The following is a 10,894-nucleotide window of genomic DNA, read 5'->3' as shown; positions in this document are numbered from 1 at the left end:
TACCACCCGATCCCATTTCATCATATCTCGTGGTAGGCGTACCACCCGATCCCATTTTATCATATCTCGTGGTAGGCGTACCACCCGATCCCATTTTCAGGACAACACAAAATCACAAGGAATCCCGGCAAGGGAACAAAAGCAATTTAATAACTTCCCGGCAAGGGAACAAAAGCAATATAATATCTTCCCGGGAAGGGAGCAACAATATCAAGAAAACATCCCGACAAGGGAGAATCATCTATAACCAATCCTAACTCAACTCCTACTCAGCTCAATTAGTATCAACACTCAATCATAAAATAGAATCCACGAAAATAAACTAAATCTTTGCTCAATATCGAGAATCATCAACTAAAGCATCCGTAGTAACATTTAAGAACCCAACATCTATCAATTCAAGACTCACGGTCATGCTCGACACCAACGTACTGATACTCATCACCATGCCTATACGTCGTACTCACAAGAAGCAATTAGCAAATAGGACACAACTCCTAATCCCTCAAGCTAAGGTTAGAGTGGACACTTACCTCAAACTTCCACGGCCAACTCAATCCTCAAATACCGCCTTTCCTTTCGAATTTGGCTCCAACACAGTCGTATCTATACGTAATCGACTTAATAACATCAATAAATGCTAAACAATCAATTTCCAATGCTCAGTTATAGCTTTTTAATCATTCTTCCCAAAAACCCAAAAATTGACCCCGGGCCTGCTTGGTCAAAACACGAGGTTCGAACCAAAACTCGATCACCGATTCACCCACGAGCCCGAATATATCATTTGTTTTGAAATTCGACCCCAAAACGAGGTCAAATTTCCAAATAATTAAAAAGCCCTAACTCTACCCAATTCCCCAATTCTCTACCATTAAAACTCTAGAGTTATTGATAAAAGTTGATGAAAAACATTAGATAGTTGAAAGAAATCAGTTAGTGAGTGCTTACTTGTGATTTGGGAAGAAAATCTCTTGAGAAAATCGTCCTAGTCCTTCTAATTTTTGCGAAAGTTTGAAAGAAAATCGCTGAAGTTATGTTTTTAAAAAAACTCACTGCCCGACTTCCGCATCTGCGACTCAGGGGTCGCATCTGCGAAACCGCATGTGCGGAAATATTGTCGCTTCTGCGGAAATGGCTAGGCCCCGCTGGGGCCGCACCTGCGGGAAAGGACCCGCTCCTGCGGAACCACATCTGCAGAAAAGTGTCCGCATCTGCGGAAAAGTGTCGGCATCTGCGAAGTATTCCGCACCTGCGATGTACTTCTCGCACCTGCGAGTCCGCATCTGCGGCCCAAGAACCGCAGGTGCGGTTACACCAGAACAGCTGTTTCTGCAACTTTTCTTAAGTCCAAAATTTCCCGAAACACATCCGAAACACACGCGAGCCCTCGGGGCTCCTAACCAAACACACATACTAACTCAACAACATCATACGAACTTATTCGTGCGATCAAATCACCAAAATAACCTCTCAAACAACGAATTAAACCTCAAAATCAAAGAATTTTTCTCAAACTTCATAAAGCATCAAATTTTCCATTTTAAGTCCGAATCACGTCAAACGGATTCCGTTTTTCACCAATTTCACAGAATCATCTTAAATCATACATAAGACCTGTACCGGGCGCCGAAACCAAAATACGAGCCCGATACCGATATGTTCTAATCAAATTTCATTTCAAAATCCTTTAAACAATTTCAGAAAATAATTTTTCTTTAAAAATTTATTTCTCGGGCTAGGGACCTCGGAATTCGATTCCGGGCATACGCCCATGTCCCATATTTTCCTACGGACCCTCCGGGACCGTCAAATCACGGGTCCAAGTCCGTTTACCAGAAATGCTGACCGAAGTCAGATTAATTCATTTTATAGTCAAAATTTATCATTTTTCACAGATTTTCTCATTTAAGCTTTTCGGCTACACGCCCGGACTGCGCATGCAAATCGAGGTGAAGATAAAAGAGGTTTTTAAGGCCTCGGAATCACAGAATTAAATTTAAAAGCAAGTGATGACCCAAAAGGTCATCACATTCTCCACCTCTAAAATAACTGTTCGTCCTCGAACGGACATAAGAAGGAAGTACCTGAGTCAGGGAAAAGATGGGGATAACGGCTCCACATATCGGACTCGGACTCCCAACCCGATGCCTCAGGAGGCTGACCTCTCCACTGAACACGAACAGAAAGAAAACTCTTCGATCTCAACTGACGAACTTGCCGGTCTAGAATGGCTACCGGCTCCTCCTCATAAGACAAGTCCTTGTCCAATTGGACAGTGCTGAAATCTAACACGTGGGAGGGATCGCCGTGATACCTCCGAAGCATGGACACATGAAACACTGGATGCACGACTGATAAGCTCGGCGGCAATGCGAGTCCATAAGCCACCTCACCCACTCGATCAAGAACCTCAAACGGGCCGATGTACCTAGGGCTAAGCTTGCCCTTCTTCCCAAATCTCATCACGCCCTTCATGGGCGACACTTGAAGCAATGCCCGCTCACCGACCATGAAAGCCAAATCTCGAACCTTGCGGTCGGCATAACTCTTTTGCCTGGATTGAGCTGAACGAAGCCTATCCTGAATGATCCTGACCTTGTCCAAGGCACCCTGAACCAGATCCGTACCCAACAACCGAGCCTCCCCCGGCTCAAACCATCCAACCGGAGACCGACGCCGCATACCATATAAGGCCTCATAAGGAGCCATCTGGATACTCGACTGGTAGCTGTTGTTGTAGGCGAACTCCGTTAAAGGCAAAAACTGATCCCACGAGCCTTCAAAGTCAATAACACAAGCTCGGAGCATATCCTCCAAAATTTGAATAGTCCGCTCGGACTGCCCGTCCGTCTGGGGATGAAATGCTGTGCTCAACTCAACCCGTGTGCCCAACTCTCGCTGAACTGCTCTCTAGAAACGCGAGTAAACTGCATACCTCAGTCCGAAATGATAGACACGGGCACACCATGAAGGCGAACAATCTCCCGGATATAGATCTCAGCTAGCCTCTCAGAAGAATATGTGACTGCCACAGGAATGAATTGTGTTGACTTGGTCAGCCTATCAACAATGACCCATACTGCGTCGAACTTCTACCGAGTCTGCGGGAGTCCAACAACAAAATCCATAGTGATCCGCTCCCACTTCCACTCGGGAATCTCAATCCTCTGAAATAAACCACCGGGCCTTTGATGCTCGTACTTAACCTGCTGAAAATTCAAACACCGAGCCACATAAGCAACGATATCCTTCTTTATTCTCCGCCACCAAAAATGTTGCCGCAAATCTTGATATATCTTCGCGGCGCCCGGGTGAATAGAGTACCGGGAGATATGGGCGTCCTCTAAAATCAACTCTCGAAGACCATCCACATTGGGCACACAGACTCGGCCCTGCAATCTCAAAACTCCATCATCACCTATGGTAACCTGCTTGGCACCTCCGTGCTGCACCGTGTCTCTAAGGACACACAAATGGGGATCCTCAAACTGCCATTCTCGGTTATGCTCCAATAATGAAGAACGAGCGACTGTGCAAGCTAACACACGGCTGGGCTTAGAAACATCCAACCTTACGAACTGATTGGCCAAAGCCTGAACATCCAAAGCAAGCAGCCTCTCACCGACCGGAATATAAGCTAAACTGCCCATACTGGCTGACATCCTACTCAAAGCATCGGCCACCACATTGGCCTTTCCCGGATGATATAAGATAGTGATGTCATATTCCTTCAACAACTCCAACCACCTCCTCTGCCTCAAATTCAACTCCTTTTGCTTGAACAAATACTGAAGACTTGTGATCCATGAACACCTCACATGCCATGCCGTACAGATAATGCCTCCAAATCTTCAACGCGTGAACAATGGCTGCCAACTCCAAATCATGAACCGGATAGTTCTTCTCATGAATCTTCAACTGCCGTGAAGCATAGGCAATGACCTTGCCATCCTGCATCAATACTGCACCAAGTCCAATACGAGAAACATCACAATAAACTGTATAAGGCCCTGATCCTGTGGGCAAAACCAATACCGGTGCCGTAGTCAGAGCTATCTTGAGCTTCTGAAAGCTCGCCTCACACTCGTCCGACCATCTGAACTGAGCGCCCTTCTGGGTCAACCTGGTCATCGGGGCTGCAATAGATGAAAACCCCTCCACGAACCGACGATAGTAGCCTGCCAATCCCAAGAAACTCCGAATCTCTATAGTTGATGCTGGTCTAGGCCAGTTCTTGACTGCCTCAATCTTCTTCGGATCAACCTGAATACCCTCTGCTGATACAACATGACCCAGAAATGCAACTAAACTCAACCAGAACTCACACTTCGAGAACTTAGCATATAACTGACTATCCCTCAGAGTCTGAAGAACCACTCTAAGGTGCTTCTCGTGCTCTTCCTGGCTGCCGTAATATATCAATATATCATCAATGAAGACTATCACGAACGAATCCAAATAAGGCCTGAACACTCGGTTCATCAAATCCATGAAGGCTGCTAGGGCATTTGTCAACCCGAATGACATAACCAAGAACTCATAATGCCCGTACCGAGTGCAGAAAGCTGTCTTAGGGACATCGGATGCCTTAATCCTCAGCTGATGGTAGCCAGATCTCAAGTCAATCTTTGAAAATACCCTGGAACCCTGAAGCTGATCGAACAAATCATCAATCCTCGGCAGCGGATACTTATTCTTGATTGTAACCTTGTTCAATTGCCGGTAATCAATACACATCCTCATTGACCCATCCTTCTTCTTAACAAACAACACCGGCGCACCCCAAGGCGAAACACTGGGTCTAATGAAACCCTTCTCAAGCAAGTCTTGCAATTGCTCCTTTAGCTCTTTCAACTCAGGCGAGGCCATGCGATACGGCGGGATAGAAATGGACTGAGTGCCCGGAGCCAAATCAATGTAGAAATCAATATCCCTGTCGGGTGGCATACCCGGCAGGTCTGAAGGGAAAACATTAGGAAACTCCCGGACAACGGGCATAGAATCAATAGGAGGGACCTCAGCACTAGAATCGCGAACATAAGCCAAATAGGCCAAACACCTCTTCTCGACCATACGCCGAGCCTTCACATAAGAAATAACACTACGGGTAGAATGACCAGGATTCCCTCTCCACTCTAAGCGAAGCAAACCCAGTAAGGCTAAGGTCACAGTCTTGGCATGATAATCCAAGATAGCGTGGTAAGGTGATAACCAGTCCATCCCCAATATAACATCGAAATCGACCATGTCCAGAAGCAACAAATCTACACGAGTCTCAAGACCCCCAATCACCACAATACAAGAACGATGGACTCGATCTACCACAATAGAATCACCCACCGGGGTAGACACATAAACATGAGCACTCAAAGAATCACTAGGCATGACCAGATACGGTGCAAAGTAAGATGACACATACGAGTATGTAGACCCTAGATCAAAAAACACTGAAGCATCTCTATCACAAACCAGAACAGTACCTGTGATAACTGCATCAGAAGCCTCAGCCTCAGGCCTGACTGGAAGAGCATAACATCGGGGCTCTAATCTACCTTTCTAGGACGGCCTGCAGCTGGCTGGCCTCCACCTCTAGCGGTCTGAGCTCCACCTCTAGCACTTCTACCTCCACCTCTAGCACCTCTACCCCCACCTCTAGCTGGCTAGGCGGCCTGTGGAACACCTGGTGCCTGAACCATAGCACGGGAACCCTGATGCGGAGAACTGCTCGAAGTTTGAGGGCAATACCTAGCAATGTGCCTCGTGTCGCCACAAGTAAAGTAAGCCCTCGGCTGCTGGGGCTGACGACCCTGGAAACTCTAAAGCGGTGGTGCACTGATAGGAGCTGGTGGTCACTGTGGGACTACTGATCAGAATACTGCATCTGAGGACCACGACCACCTGAAGCACCATGAGAAACCTGGAGTGCTGACTGAAAAGGCCTAGGAGGATGGCCTCTATCGTACGAATCCTTGCCTCCAGACGAGGCACCATTGAATCTGCCTGACTGACGGGGTCTCTTGTCTGCCCTGTGACCCCCCCCCCCCCCCCCGGGTGATAAAACCATCTCAACTCTCCGGGGCCACATTGGCCGCCTCCTGGAAAGATATCTCACTCCCAGCCTCTCTAGCCATCTGAAGACGAATCGGCTGAATAAGTCCATCAATGAACCGTCTCACTCTCTCCCTCTCAGTGGGAAGTATGATAAGAGCATGGCGGGCCAAAACAATAAATCTGGTCTCGTACTGGGTGACAGTCATGGATCCCTGCTGGAGGCGCTCGAACTGTCTCCGATAGGCCTCTCGCTGTGTGATAGGGAGAAACTTCTCCAAAAAAAGCTGTGTGAACTGCTCCCAGGTCAAGGCTGGCGATCCTGCTGGCCTAGCTAAACAATAATCCCTCAACCATGTCTTGGCGGATCCAGACAAGCAAAATGTGGCAAAGTCAACCCCGTTGGTCTCAAATATCCCCATGTTCTGAAGAACCTCGTGACAGCTGTCTAGATAATCCTAGGGATCCTTAGTAGATGTACCGCTGAAAGTAGTAGTGAAGAGCTTGGTGAACCTGTCCAATCTCCACAAAGCATCGATAGACATAGCTGCACCATCGCCGATCTGAGCTACCACACCCAGCTGAACTGCTCCAACTGGCTGAGCCGCTGGAGTCTGAAATTGGGGAGCTACCTAATCCGTAGTGCGAGTAGCAGAAGTATGGGCTCCTCCTCCAGCCTGAGAGACGGCTGGTGTTACAGGAAGTAAACCTGCCCTAGTGACGCTCTCCATAAGGCCCACTAGACGGACCAGAGCATCCTGAAGAACTAGGGTAGCAATAAACCCTTCTGGGACCTGAGTTGGGCCCACCGGAACTGCTGGGGCCGGAACCTCATCATCAATATAAACCCGAGGCTCCGCCGCTGGTGCTGCTGCTCTGGGCTGAGCTCTGCCCCTGCCTCAGCATCTAGCACGGCCTCGGCCTTGACCTCTGCTCCTCGTGGGAGCCGCTGCTGGGGGCTCGGGCTGCTGATCGGTAGATGAGGAAGCGCATGTTCTCGCCATCTGCGAAAGAACAGAGTAGGAATTCAATTAATATTGAGAAACCAAACTGCACGACAAGAAAGAACAAATGTGAAGTTTTCCTAACTTGGCAGCCTCTGGGGATAAATACAGACATCTCCGTACCGATGCCTCTGACTCTACTAAGCTTGTCCGTGAATTGTGAGACCTATGTAACCTAGAGCTCTGATACCAGCTTGTCACGACCCGAATTTCCCACCCTCGGGAGTCGTGATGGCGTCTACTCGTAGAAGCTAGGCAAGCCACGAAATTTAGAAATCTTTAACCTTTTCATTTTTAACACTTTTAACTACTTGTAACAACAGGTGATCAACATTTAAACAGTAGCGAAAGATGAAATTAAGTGGAAGACTTAGATAAATATAATACCAAAATCGATACGAATAGCCAACATATGTATCTACCCAGAAACCGGTGTCACAACATTCACGGACTGTCTATGATTACTACATACAAATGTCTGAAAGAAAGAAACTCATTCTGTCTCGGATACAAGTGATAACATATCATAATAGTAGATAGAAGAGATGTCGGGCCTGCGGACGCCTGCAGGACTACCTCGGGATCTCTGTGGAATAAAGGCTGGCTCCCAAGCTACTGCTGATGTCCCAATACTGCTCCGGTTATCTGCACAGAGTGCAGAGTGTAGCATCAGCACAACCGACCCCATGTGCTGGTAAGTGCCTGGCCTAACCCCGGCGAGGTAGTAACGAGGCTAGGACCAGACTCCAGATAAACCTGTGCAATTATATATATACAGCGGAAAATAAACTAGAACAAATAATTTAAAGCTGGAAAGGGGAGACATGCTTCAGGGGATAACAGATAAAACAGAATCTCAAGAGAATTATCAAGAAACCAAAATTTAACTTCTAACAGAATAAGGAAAAAACAAAGGCAATTTACACTTTCAGTTCACATCTCGTTGCAGGCGTGCAACCCGATCCCATTTCTCATATCTCATGGTAGGCATACCACCCGATCCCATTTCATCATATCTCGTGGTAGGCGTACCACCCGATCCCATTTCATTATATCTCGTAGTAGGCGTACCACCCGATCTCATTTCATCATATCTCGTGGTAGGCGTACCACCCGATCCCATTTTCAAGCCAACACAAAATCACAAGGAATCCCGGCAAGGGAACAAAAGCAATTTAATAACTTCCCGGCAAGAGAACAAAAGCAATATAATATCTTCCCGGTAAGGGATCAACAATATCAAGACAAACATCCCGGCAAGGGGGAATCATCTATCACCAATCCTAACTCAACTCCTACTCAGCTCAATTAGTATCAACACTCAATCATAAAATAGAATCCACGAAAATAAACTAAATCTTTGCTCAATATCGAGAATCATCAATTAAAGCATCCGTACTAACATTTAAGAACCCAACATCTATCAATTCAAGACTCACGGTCATGCTCGACACCAACGTATAGATACTCGTCACCATGCCTATACGTCGTACTCAACAAGAAGCAATTAGCAAATAGGACACAACTCCTAATCCCTCAAGCTAAGGTTAGACCGGACACTTACCTCAAACTTCCACGGCCAACTCAATCCTCAAATACCGCCTTTCCTTTCGAATTTGGCTCCAACACAATCGTATCTATACATAATCGACTTAATAACATCAATAAATGCTAAACAATCCAATTCCAATGCTCAATTATAGCTTTTTAATCATTCTTACCAAAAAACCCAAAAATTGACCCCGGGCCCGCTTGGTCAAAATACGAGGTTCGAACCAAAACCCGATCACCCATTCACTCACGAGCCCGAATATATCATTTGTTTTGAAATCCGACCCCAAAACGAGGTCAAATTCCCAAATAATTAAAAAGCCTTAACTCTACCCAATTCCCCAATTTTCTACCATTAAAACCCTAGAGTTATTGATAAAAGTTGATGAAAAACATTAGATAGTTGAAAGAAATCAGTTAGTGAGTGCTTACTTATGATTTGGGAAGAAAATCTCTTGAGAAAATCGCCCTAGTCCTTCTAATTTTTGTGGAAGTTTGAAAGAAAATCGCTGAAGTTATGTTTTTAAAAAAACTCAATGCCCGACTTCCGCATCTGCGGCTCAGGGGTCGCATCTGCACAACCGCATGTGCGAAAATATTGTCGCTTCTGCGGAAATGGCTAGGCCCCGCTGGGGCCGCACCTGCGGGAAAGGACCCGCTCCTGCGGAACCGCATCTGTGGAAAAGTGTCCACATTTGCGAAGTATTTCGCACTTGCGATGTACTTCTCGCACTTGCGAGTCCGCATCTGCGGCCCAAGAACCGCAGGTGCGGTTACACCAGAACAGCTGTTTCTGCAACTTTTCTTAAGTCAAAACTTCCCGAAACACATCCGAAACACACCCGAGCCCTCGGGGCTCCTAACCAAACACACGTACTAACTCAACAACATCATACGAACTTATCCATACGATCAAATCACCAAAATAACCTCTCAAACAACGAATTAAACCTCAAAATCAAAGAATTTTTCTCAAACTTCATAAAGCATCAAATTTTCCATTTTAAGTCTAAATCACGTCAAACGGATTCCGTTTTTCACCAAATTTCACAGAATCATCTTAAATCATATATAAGACCTGTACCGGGCGTCGGAACCAAAATACGGGCCCGATACCAACATGTTCTAATCAAATTTTATTTCAAAATCCTTTAAACAATTTCAGAAAATAATTTTTCTTTAAAAATTTATTTCTCGGGCTTGGGACCTCGGAATTCGATTCAGGGCATACGCCCAAGTCCCATATTTTCCTACGGAATCTCCGAGACTGTCAAATCATGGGTCCGGGTCCGTTTACCAAAAATACTGACCGAAGTCAGATTAATTCATTTTATAGTTAAAATTTATCATTTTCACACATTTTCTCATTTAAGCTTTCCGGCTACACGCCCGGACTGCGCACGCAAATCGAGGTGAAGATAAAAGAGGTATTCAAGGCCTCGAAATCATATAATTAAATTTAAATGCTAGTGATGACCTTTTGGGTCATCACAGATAATCATCTTAAAAATAGGTATGTCCAGCTGTCTAAGAGAGAGGGAAAACATAAATAGCGTATTTCATGCCTTATTTCATGACTCGATGGTAGTATATACCATAAATATTTGTTTTGCTATAAAATATAAAATATAGCTATAGAAAATAATATCTTAAAATAATTTTGGTTTATTATAAATAGGGTGTATACCTTTGCTATAGGAGGGTAAAATTTTCTAAAATTTGCTTAGAACTCGTATCAACACAACAAAGAAGCAAATCTAATTCCCATATGATTGAACTCACACGACTTTAGTTTGTTGATTGCTACCTTTAAAATGCGAGATTTTATTTTTATTTAGAGGTAAGATTAACATGGACATCTAGCGAACATAATCAATATATATCTGGTGGTTCATATTTTTATTTAAAGGTAACAATATCCCGTATATTTATGATCAAAATATCTTGTTGATGTTAAAATGTGAGGTTCTATTTTTATTTAGAGGTAAGATTAACATGGACATCTAACGAACATAATCAATATATATATGGGGGTTCATATTTTTATTTAAAGGTAACAATATCCCGTATATTTATGATCAAAATATCTTGTTGATGTTGTATAAATCTTCGCTTTTGGACATTTGTTCCTTTTGCTACATATTGTAGGATAGACAAATATGTCAGTCTTAATTTAAACTCCAAAAAATTCAAAATCTAACGATAATGACAATAATTATGTTTTTTTTTAGAAAAAGATCTTCTCGTAATTTCTAGAGCATAAGTTGTCCTAAAATAATATATATATA

Source organism: Nicotiana attenuata, chromosome 8, assembly GCF_001879085.1.
Source record: "Nicotiana attenuata strain UT chromosome 8, NIATTr2, whole genome shotgun sequence".
Taxonomy (NCBI): domain Eukaryota; kingdom Viridiplantae; phylum Streptophyta; class Magnoliopsida; order Solanales; family Solanaceae; genus Nicotiana; species Nicotiana attenuata.
Note: the sequence above shows the minus strand (reverse complement) of the source record.